The sequence below is a fragment of the Diuraphis noxia genome, unplaced genomic scaffold (assembly GCF_037042655.1).
Source record: "Diuraphis noxia isolate RWA-SAM2 unplaced genomic scaffold, SU_Dnox_SAM2 contig0005, whole genome shotgun sequence".
In the NCBI taxonomy this organism is placed as follows: domain Eukaryota; kingdom Metazoa; phylum Arthropoda; class Insecta; order Hemiptera; family Aphididae; genus Diuraphis; species Diuraphis noxia.
Window position 1 is genome coordinate 12896617 of NW_028301715.1, and position 12641 is coordinate 12909257.

Consider the following 12641-nt stretch of genomic DNA (forward strand, 5'->3'; position numbering starts at 1 on the left):
ATTGTCAAGTTCAAAGGTGAAATCATCGACTTAATCATTTATGATACAAATATAAAATATATAACCACGGATCTCGATTACAAAATATTATTTTATTAATTAATTTGGGCATTGTTGTTAAATATATATTATGTAGATTTTTTTTTTGGAAAAATATCAAGTTTTCTCAGCGTTTTACGTAACATTCCTTAAGCATATTGTATTCATTTTAAATAATTAAATTAATAAATAAATTAAATATATTATGTTGTGGGCTTGTGACAACTGCGATGTACGACGTATTATCCATTAATATAATTAGTTGCATTAATTGTTAATTTGATTTCTGAGTAATTGAGTTTAGTTTTAAAATTAAAATATCATGTCACACTTATAAATACTCATAATTCATAATATTTATATTTATAATTATAAGTACATAATATTCAACATATCCGTATTGGTATTGCGTTATATTATATTAAAATAATTATTATTTTCGTGGTATCAATAATTATGTTGACACATAGTCTGTAGGTTAAGGCGATTCTATTGTGTCAAATTGAAAAATTAGTTATTTGTTTAGATAATAATATTAATTGTTAAAGTCATACACTAATATTATATTATACTGTATATATGGTAAAAAATAATTATGTAATAGCCAAATAGGTATGTATTTTTTGAGTTACATTAACTATTATATTATATAGGTAACTATCGTAACTAGTTAACTAATTGTTGTTATCGCTACATTTAAATGTTTTGTGAACTTCTTACGAATAGTCACGTCTATTATTGTACTATTTTCAATCGTGTGAATAGTTGAATGATGCTAGTAGAAATACCTAACTAAATGACGTCACTGTTACTTATGTATGAATAATTAAAACTATTCAGTTTGGTAGGAACAACAATTTAACATTTTTAGTAAAATATTGAACTATCCACCGTGGGTGAGCATACAGCTGCATAAAGTGCGTTTTGACTATTTAAATAATACTATTAAGTTGGAATGTTGTACTAACAAACGGGGTTTCCTATTAATTTTTTATAATAAATTATTACAAAAATATCACAGTCGTCTCTGTTGCGTATCGCGGCGAGATAGTTCCGGATACAAATTAGTACGGAATACTCGTGTATCTCAAATTCTCAAACAAAAAATATTCTTACCTAATTATTATTGTTTAATTGAAAGTTATTTTTCTTAATTATTGACGAATCACGAGAAAAATAACTTTACTATGCTGGTGATTTTCATGTAGGAACAAATCGAAACTTTTGAAAGTTAAAATCGAAATATTTAACCTTTTACATCTGGCAACACTGTTCGTATGTCGTGCCTTTGTATTTTTACGCGGTAGTCAAACAATTCTCGCACACAACGTCTTTGTGTTTAAGGATTATTCATTTTTAAAACTATATTTTGCATTTTGCATTAGTTTCATAATTCGTTTTAGTGTCGTCTGATTTTATTCTGTTTCTTTGTACCATTGTTGTAGGAAGTTATATATATATATTTTTTTTTATTAAGAACTTTAAGTATAACTATTATAGTTCAACAATTAAGGTAGTTATATTAATTTCAATTTTACGTTTGACAAATTAAACTTACACCTAGCTATAATATACATACTTACACAGTTACACATTGACGAAGACAATCGCGGAGTTCAGTAGGTATCTTAAATATTTCACTTAAACTCAGATTCATTCATGGAGGTACATACATCATATATGTTTTTAATTATTGCGACATAAATTCACTTTAGCTATCCAGCTTTTTTTTCTGAATCTATATAAGTCGGGCAATTATGGCCATTGTAACTATAGCTGTTGTTAGGGGGGGGGGGAGTGGTTTGTTAAGAATATATGTAATGTGTTGTAGGTATTATGGGTGGCAAGGATTTTTTTTTGCTAAAAATCCCGTGTGGTCACCCATCTGGGGCTAGCAACACCGGCTATAGTAAATTAGCACTCGCGAGCGGAGCGTATCCGAGCCAGCGTTTATTATTTATTATATCTGTGGATTTATCATATTCATATGAAATAATATATAATATCTCTTGTCTATGACATTTGGGAATCATTGCGAAAGACGATGAGTGTGAATGTGATAAGATTATAAAATTTTAATAAGCAAACTGAACACGAACATACAAAAGTTGCGTTACGTTCGATTTTATTTTCATATAAATCACAATATTTACAGTTTGAATTTTAAATCCGTGGTGCACTGCACGCGGTATCGAAATAGGTAGCTATATATGTTTACGTAAGTTGGGTTTCATACACTTTTAGAAGGTGAATTAATATAATTTTAGAATTAAAATAAACATTTTTTGCCATGTACTTACACTCATTTTTCCTAGTTTATATACCATTATACTATTACCATAAATAGGTAATAATATTAACGTGTTGTCAAAACTCGCAATTAGATCAAGAAGGACTATGAAAACTAAAAAGTTTTGAATAATGATACAAAATTTGCCTCTAAAAATATGCACTTATATTTAAACGTCTTAAAAAGTAGATTATGATTAAAAAATTGCGTAACTATTATATCAGTTATTATTTCAACCAGTATACTAAAATAATAGGAATGAGAGGTGTTTTTTCTTAACAGTATTTTGGAATATATTTAAAAATGAATAAGCTCACCAAATGAAGCATTCATACATCATACATAACATATATCCATATGCATATTTTTTTCTTAAATATTAATTAATGGTTGAAATCGAGAAGTATTTTAAATAAACTATCTGTTATAACTTTATAAGTTTATTAATTTATTATACCATATTCACGAAAACCAGCGTGAGGTGACTGAATTTTAAAATTAATTGAAAATTTGAATTAAATATAAAATGTTACTGTAGTAATGTAGTAGAATCTTTTTGCCGGCTATTCTAATTTCTAATCCCATTAAATGAATAATTATTACATTTATCATTGAATAATAGAGAAATAATTTGAAGTTATCGTTATAGTAGTTAAAGTTGTAACCATTATTTACAAATAAATTCAAATAATGTATAGTTAGAACCGTTTTAATACAAATAAAAATTCAAATAGGTGATAAATAATTAAATAGCTCAAAATCACATTTTAATATTCTTTGGAAATATTTTTTTTGTTAGATTTGTACTAAAAATATTTCTGAGAAAACATTTAGGTAATAATGTAATCGTAGATGTTAATTAGTTATTCCAACAGCTGTCTAAGAATACTAAAAATACATTAGTAAAACTTTTGTTATGTCAAAACTATACAGATACAAACATTAAATTTTGATATTTAAACGAAAAATAATCATTATAGTTACTTATTTGCTGTAGGTAGGGATTTAATGTAATTTAATAATATAATAATAGTAGTAGGGGTCTAATTTAAAACAATTATCGTTTGAAAACACAATTTCGTATATAGTATTATTATTATTTAGTTTATACCACATAAAGTGAATCTATAAAAATAATATATGATGTTTTTAACATATGTTTGTAACTGAGTCTGCGGGTTTATCATGTTAAAATGAATATTATCTACCTACCATTCATGGCAAAATACCAATCGTTGACATTCGTCTGAGATGATTAACAATATTATTCTAATAATTTCATTGAACAAAAAAATCCAACCATAGCTGCACTATATCGTTACTCGTTAAAAAGTACTTATCTAAGTACGAAAAATAAACTTGCATATTTCGTTCCGTTCAGGTTATTCTCATGAGAAACATGATTCTTACAGGCCTCAGTAAAAAGAGCGAGATGAAGCAGATGAATGAAGATATAGCTGTTTCTTTGTCGGTGATGTACTATACGTCTACACTCTATACTATAGCTAGCTTTCGTCGGAAGATTCTATGTTTACACGTAAGTTTGTTTTCATAGTATTATAGGACTTAAATTTACTTTTTAGCATTAAAATAAATATTTATTACCAGGGGAAAATTTGGTAACTGGATAACGTAGATTTATATGTTTTTATTCCAATATGCACAATGTATAAAATACGCGACCCCGAACGATCCAAACACCGTATTCGTTTACCAATAAGGTCGTAAAAAAATAATATTTTTATATTAATGTATACCCTTACAAATTTGGTTACATATATAACACACGGCGGACATTCTTATAATGTTCCGTGAAATTCAACAATCATTATCTTTGCATTAATATCTTACGTTTTGGTTCATTGTATGTATTCTAAATCAAACGCGGGTCCTCGTATCATTCGGTTATTTTATTATAATATAAATTAATATTATATACCTATTATTATATTTAATGGTTACATTGTGAAATCTGAATAGAATAATGTATATGTCATTGGTTGTATCCATACTTCATAATATAATATGTAGATTCAAGATTGTAGGTACATTTTAAAAGCAAGTTTTCAGATGTTTTTATTTGATCCACATTTATTTTATGATTTGTGTTTTAGTCTTATTGTAAATTCAATGTTTTTTTAAACTACACATTAAACTATTATAGAAGTCTATAATATCTCTGAACGGAGCTATTGGTTTTACAATAATGTGCTTTGTGATACGCTATTTTCCGGTGAGCCTTTGTTGGAACTGTAAAAAAGCTTAAAAAGTTTCACGCAGGTATGAGCCTACAAACTTGATTTGTATAAAAGTTCACAAAACAAACATTGAAAAAAATTAAAAGAACTGATTGATTTAAAAAAACCTTTAACTATTTTTATTTGTTAACTGAGCTTTTATAACAATCGTTATACGAATATGAACAATTTGTCGTAGGTCAAAATTATATAGTTACAATTTACACAATTAAAAAAAATATGCGCATCTAAATATGTATTATACGGTTTATTGCAATTTAACCGTGTTTATTATTAATACAATTTTTAACTTATGACGTGCATTGATTAGAAGGTGTTTATTTGTTTATATCATAAAATAATATTCAGCAATTATATTGTTTGTATACAAATAAAACATGGATATAAATTTAATGAAAAAAGAAAGTAACAATTAACACTTATAGGGAAACTATCTGATATAATTATTGAACATTTTTTTAAACATCTACTTGATATATTATTATACGATGCATACCTATAAATACATTTTTGTAATATATCATATAATAATACTTTGTATGGCACATATACCTAATTAATATATTTTATACTTCTATATTATAAGCACATTAAGCACTTATACTGCAGCCTGCAGGGTGTAACAGTAGAATCTGACAAATGAAAAAATGTTATTCTAATTATTATATTTTTATATATTATATAGGTATTTATAAATTCATTGACTCCTGTTATACACGTATAATATAAAATTAATCATTTTCATTTTTAATACTGAAAAAAATCTGAAATGTAACTTAATTTTTTTTTTAAATTCAAAATAGCCAATTTGTTAATCTGGTTTTTATTCAAATTATGACTGTAATAAAAACATTAATTTAAGTTATGTATTTTTTTTAAAACTGTTGGAAATTGCATCATTTTTTGTGTTAGTAAACTTTATTCAGTCTAAAAAAACATTTTTAAATCAAAAAAAGCGGGTAAGTCGTGGATGTCGCTCTGCTGTTCAGTAGGTTACAAGTGGGTTACTGTAATGGATGGAATTAAATTTGAATCCAATGATATTATATCATTGTATACGAAAAACGATTCTGAGCGAAGACGGTTTATCTGTCTAGGATATATTATAGATTATTAAAAATTTTCAAATCTTAGATTTAAAAAGAAAATATTTTATGAATTTATAGTTTGAAATAATTTGCGAATTTTTGTGATTTTCTTGATTTTTACATATGTTGTCAAAATTCAAACTTTGAATGCTTGTAAAAAAAAATTGTGACATTGAATTTATTTTATTTTTCAACTGTTATTGTTAAAATGTGTTAGAAGCCTTGTATTAATTTTTATCGATATTTATAGAATAAAAACTTAAAAAGTTGAAAAATTAAAATGTCAGTAAACAGCTCAAAACAAATCTAAATATTTTGAAAATTTTATCAAATATATAAAATGCCTATATAAACATTCAGTGAAAATTTCAAGTATCTGCGGTCATTTGTTTTAGACTTTTAAAGTTACACCAAAATAAGAAAAACGCTAAATGTGAAAATCCAATGTTGTTGTAAAAATTTAAATTTCAAATGCTCATAAAAGTTTTTTATAATCTATAATATATCCTAGACAGATAAACCGTCTCCGTTCAGAATCGTTTTTCGTATGAAACCTATCATTGCATTCAAATTTAACCTAACTTAGTCAGAGGTCCACCCCACCCCCAATGTACAGCAGAGCGATACCCACTTACCTACTTTTTTAATTTTAAATGCTTATAAAAAAAAATTGTGACTATAATATATTTCTTTTATTTTTCAATTGCTATTGTAAAAATATATTATGAGCCTTGTATTAAATTTTCAAATCTCAGGAAAATTTTTTATGAATTTCTAGCTTAAAATAATTTGTGAATTTTCGTGATTTTTACGTATTTTGTCAAAATTCAAACTTTGAATGCTTATAAAAAAGAATTGTGACTATGAATTTCTTTTATTTTTCAACTGCTATTGTAGCAATATGTTAAGAGCCTTGTATTAAATTTTCAAGCTTTTCTGCCTAACAAATAAATTTTTATCAAGATTAATTTAAAAAAAACTAATAATGATAGAAAATTTCAAATGCCTATGAATAGTTCAACTTAAGTCGAAAATTTTTAAAATTGCATGGTGGATAGAATATACTTATAAAAACATTCGGTGAAAATTTCATGTATCTATGGTAATTTGTTTTAAAATTACATCAAAAACCAAAATCGATTTTGTCGAAAAATGAGTGTGCATAAAATTTCCCGTTTTCCCCTTAATTTTTAGTTTGTTTTTCTCGATTATTTAGAAAAGTATTAAGAATTTTTCCCTTTTGACCCCCCAAAGTACCAACTAGATTCAATTTCTGATCGAACGAGGTACTGAAGTCAAAAATAAGTAGCACTTTTACTGCACCAAAACCTGATGACAGACACAAAAAAGAAAAAAAAACACACATCACGGTAAAATCAATACATTCATCGCTCTGCTCAGAATCTAAAATATGGGTACCTTTAATATAGGCATACAGAAACACATGCACGCTAAATGTTCTTCCTTTTATTTTTGGTTTTGCGGTCAATCTTTTTCGTGTGGTATTCATTTTGTGAAATATGTATGTCAAAATTCGGTTTCCCTTGAATTTTATAGTTTGCACTGACAACCAGACGGAGTCTAGTGCCACCGCCTGCACGACTGTGATCAAACCGTGGGAATTGACACCGGCGATTAACGTATATATATAACAGTGTTCGAGTATATAGGTATGGTGGTATAGTATCTTACCTGCATTAATGTATACCTAAATATAAGCAATACAATTTATATCGTTAATATAGTGTACGTCTGTATGATATCCTTGTCACTCGCGGTTTCGGTTTCAACTGGTCACGGTAACCGCTTTCAAATGAATAATTCCATGCAGCACCTTTAATTTGGTATTGTCGTCGTTTCCCTAAGGCCCGTTTAACTAAATATATAATATAAATATTATCCATCTGCATATTTATAGCATAAATACATGCACCTATATGTTCGTGTTAAAATATAATACACAATATCTAAACTTAGTCCTATAAAATACACGATTCATACGTACTAGTATATGAAATAATATGGCTATCGTATTTTTTAGCTCCCTGAAAGTGCTTAAGCGTGAACCGTGGTTTACGGTTGAAACGATGTTTATTCGGTCCGATTAATTCCAGATGTGTTATCGTGCATACGTGATCCGTGTGTCCATTTCGACGGGAGTGTTTAAAATATTTATTCATCATTCTTAAATGGTTTATATACAATTTTTTTTTTGGTTTACTATATATCTACCTTTTATGGTCTATATTAATGCACCAAATATCTACTTAAATCTTATAAAAAAGTTTTCTTCTTCTTCTTTCATTCGCCATGATAATACATGTTATTATTTTTTTCGAAATTGTTGATCGATTCATTTGACGTTTCACACGTATAACAAGTAAAAGTTTTCCTCTTTTTGGTTTTATTTTTGTTATAACAAAAATATTGAACGTGACAAAGTTTTGTTTAAGTTAATCCTAGTATGTTTTCATTGAAATTTAACTATATTATATTACTTACAATATAATGTACATTGTACATTCAAATAGGCATTCAGAAATTGAATAAAAATGGTACTTAATTATTTAGTTTTACATGTTCCGATGTTCGTATTTAACGTATGATGTATAATATAATATGTCTATTATTATATTAACTCTATTGGTATAATGTTCCAATACTATTTATGTGAATCCAAACGCAATTTAAAATCAATATTATTTATTGTATTCGAATTTAATTGTTTCAGTAATTTAGTTAAAATTTTCATATTAAAACGTGTCGTTAACATTATAGTTAAAACACAGTTTTTAATTCTATGTTAATTGCAAGTTATTTTAATATTAAGTTGTGATAGAAAGTAAATCAAATATATTTGTAACTAATTGCAAAGGTATTTTTATATTAAAATAACAATATTATTACCCAGTTAATTTAATGCTTACTTTAGTTTGTGTTAAGAAACAGTTGCCCTATCCATATAGGCATTTACTTCATGAGCTTTCGACCTCGAAAGTCTCCGTTTAGAAATAAAACTATGGCTTCTTTTGTATATTATTATTTCTCTTCTGATGATCAATCAGTTTGCGATGAGATCCTTATAACAAACATTGACGAATCAGTCGCATTTAAATAACTTCGTCGATAGTCGATTGGTACGCAAATTGTGCTTCAAAGTTAAAGAAACTATATATATATATATGTATCCACACACAAAATTTTCTATAACGATAATATTTTCTAAATCCAACATTATATGAAATCTAAAATGAAGTCTAGAATGTTGTTTATAGCACAGTATAAATTACTCAGAATTTTGGAGACAAATATGTCGAGAATATTAGGTCTTTTCTTGCGCGATATTGGCAAGTATAATGTAGGATCTGGTGGTGCGAGTATTTTGAATGTTTAATATTGGTAAAATTATGAAGTAGGTTGCCGCGTGGGTTTGTAACAGCAAAAAGTTGTTAAGAAATGTGTCAAAATATTCGGTGAGATTAGTGTCTGTTATAAGGTGCTTGAGAGGACTGTAAACTGCAGCAAAAACAATAGGAATATTATTAAGTGTGATTGAAATGGCACAGGTTTGGATATGATTTTGAGAGAAGTTGGTGAGAGGATGGAATTTTAAGTTAGTTTTAATAAGTAAAGCTGCCCCTTCATGTGCTGTACCATCAGGGTGGTTAGATTTAAATATCCATATAATTTTTTTTTTTTTTTTTATTAAAATAGAAAAAATATACAATCTGTATAACATAATACAATAAGTAATTTAGATAAAATTTTTACCAGTCTGGACGGCTTGAGGGAAGGGAGAGTCCATTGACACTACTTCCAATATGAACTTTGATTAAATTAAATTTTTATTGTACATAATAAATGTATTTATAATATAAATTTTGATTTATTTAGTTAGAAGATCACGTGGCCATTTTCGTTTTAGACGACGGGGAGGGTTGTCAGGTAGGGTTTTAGATGCTAGCTTGGCTACTAGAGGATTAGGATGATTTAGGACATTTTTGTGGAAGTTATTATAGTTGTACAAAGCTAGTGCAGATATCGTTGGAACGTTGAGATCATGGTGTAGGGATCTGTTACATACATACCATGGGGCGTTTATGAGGAGACGAAGGTTTATGGATTGGAAAGCTTGGAATATTTTCAGGTTAGACATTTTTGTAGAGCCCCATAAATGGATGCCATACGTCATTGCCGGGCGTATCAATTGTTTATAAATTAACATTTTGTTTTCAAGTGAGATTTTAGAGCGGAGTAGTTGTCTCCATATAATTTAAATTTTTTTTAACTCATATATTTTGCGCACACTTTTTTTTTAAATGGCAACCACTATTTTAAATATCATTTTCGTATTGATCGATTTTTTTCAAAACATTTAGATGAATCAACTTGACTGTGTTGTAAACTCAAAATTCGCTAAATTAGAGCTATATATATTTAAAACTCTTGTTCAATTTTATTTTTTGAATTACTTCTAAACACCGTTATGTAATCAAAATTATTCTTATTAAGTAATAAATTATTTACTATTTATAAATTATTTTTTATTTATTTATTTATTTATTTATTTTTTTTTTGTAAGGGGAACCCGCGGCAACATATTGGGTGTGGGGTGGTACGTTAGGGGTTATTTTTGTGTATTTGTTTGTAGGTTTTTAAGTGGGTAGGGTTGTAACACGTGTTTGTGTATGTGTGGTAAGGATATGTTGCTAAAAATTCCGGCTGGTCACCCACCCGGGAGCTATAGCTACTGCGGCCGGTACGTACGCTCAGTGCGTTTCCACAGATTGAGCGTACGACCACGCCTCACCAATCCACTATAAATTATTATTCCATTTTATTGTTGCACATTATGAAATAATATAATTTATACAAATATTTTTAGGAAAAAAAATTCAAAATTTCCATTTTATTTTTTTTTAACAATTCTATAGATTTATTAATACACAAAAATATACTAACAAAAATTACAAACATAAACTATTCAATAAGTTGTTCAAAAAGTCTTTTCGTGTAGAATTGTGAGTAGTTAAATCTACATTTTAACATTTTAACATTTAATTTATTTCTAATTGTGTGTATTTTTCTTTCAACTAGAATAATTATTATAATTATAATTAAATATCTATTAAAATTAAAATTTAAATAATAAGCATTGGTCTTTCTATGTTTGTTATCCACCTATTTATGGAATAGTTTATGTTTATAATTTATGTAAATTAAATTGTAAATAAAAATCTATAGTAATATTGTTGAAAAATATAAAATTTAAATTCAGAATTTCACTTCCTGCAGGAAATACAATTATGTTATTTCATAATAAGTAACAATAAAATGGAATAATAATTTACAAATAGTAAATAATTTATTACTTAATAATAATAATTTTGATTACATCACAGTGTTTAGAAGGAAACAATGAACAATTAAAAAAAAAAAATTAAAAAAATTAAAATTTAATACAATTTTTAATTATACCTATAGCTCTAATTTAGCCAATCTTGAGTTTACAACAAAAGTCAATTCATCAAAATGTTTTAAAAAATCAATCAATCCGAAAATTATATTTAAAATAGGGATTGCCATTTAAAAATAATAAAGTTTTGTTGCAGTTGCGCATGGAAAAATACAAGAGTTAAAAAAATTTTTAAGTCATAGTTGTTCTTATTATTCTTTTTTGAAACAGATTGAATAAAACATTGTAAAAAAGTCAGGAATTTATGATTGATTAGTCTAGTTTAATGTCCCATAAGCAGAATTGAAAGATATTTACATGGTAATGAGTGATAAAGTGTACCCTATTTCTTGGGACACACAGTAAATATATATTTGTTTTTAATTTACAACCCACTAGTAAAGAAAAATAAATATTTCCAATCCACTTTCAACCTAATATAGATTTACCTATGGCTCCAAATATGGGGTTCTCCCAAAAAAAAACCAAATATTTTAATCTAAAACCTTTCATTGTATGATTATTGCCAATTCACCTTTATTATGATTATGTCACAAACTACTTCCATTTTCTTTATTAACGATAGAAAACTGTATTCGAGTGTAACCACTCCTCACCTCTAAACTATACCAAAATCCGCATGTAGGAATGTTAATCTGAAAATCCTCTCCGTTGCCTCACAATACAATTCGGCCTCGGCTATCTAGTAAGATTTCACAAGCAAAAGTGTCACTATAATGAACGATTTATTTTTTAAGATTACATGTAAAAATCAACAATAATTCAAAAGTTCTGCTTATTGTATAAATAATAATCGATAGATTGTATAAATAAATATCATCTATAGGGTATAGGTCTATAGGCTATATTAGTATATTGTATTATTTTTTAGGTTTAATCTAACCTAAATTACAAGTAACAGTATTGATTAGTAGTCAATTAACAACACACTATAAATAATAATGATGGTTAAAAAAAAACAGTTGTAAAAGTAATGTGTTCTCACTCGTATCAAAAACCGGGATTTTTCACACTGTACGGGTAATTTTGAATTTTAAACAATAAATCGACTGTTAATTTAAAATAGCTCTAATCCAATTGGATTTGTTTTTCTTATGAATAATAATATAGTCTGATCCGTCGTAGTTGTATCTAAATGGATAATAATGTATTTCAGGCGTATAAGACAAATTATTATAACATTTTAGATTTTTTTTACAGTTACGACAAAAACAACGAACACTTATTGGTAGGCATACACTCGTGTTATGATAAACGGTTTGATAAATAACATTTTTATTACAGTTGGCATAACGGTTTACACACCCATAAACTATTATAATACTGAGTAAAACGAACGGATAACTCATATAACAACGATATGCCTATAAAATATAGGTGTTGGATACTCGTCTCGCTTCGCTCATCTTAGTATAAGAGTGCGATGTACAGTTTTCCACTATCTTAGTTTACTTATTATTATTAGGAAAGGACTCGGTAAATAATCGTAA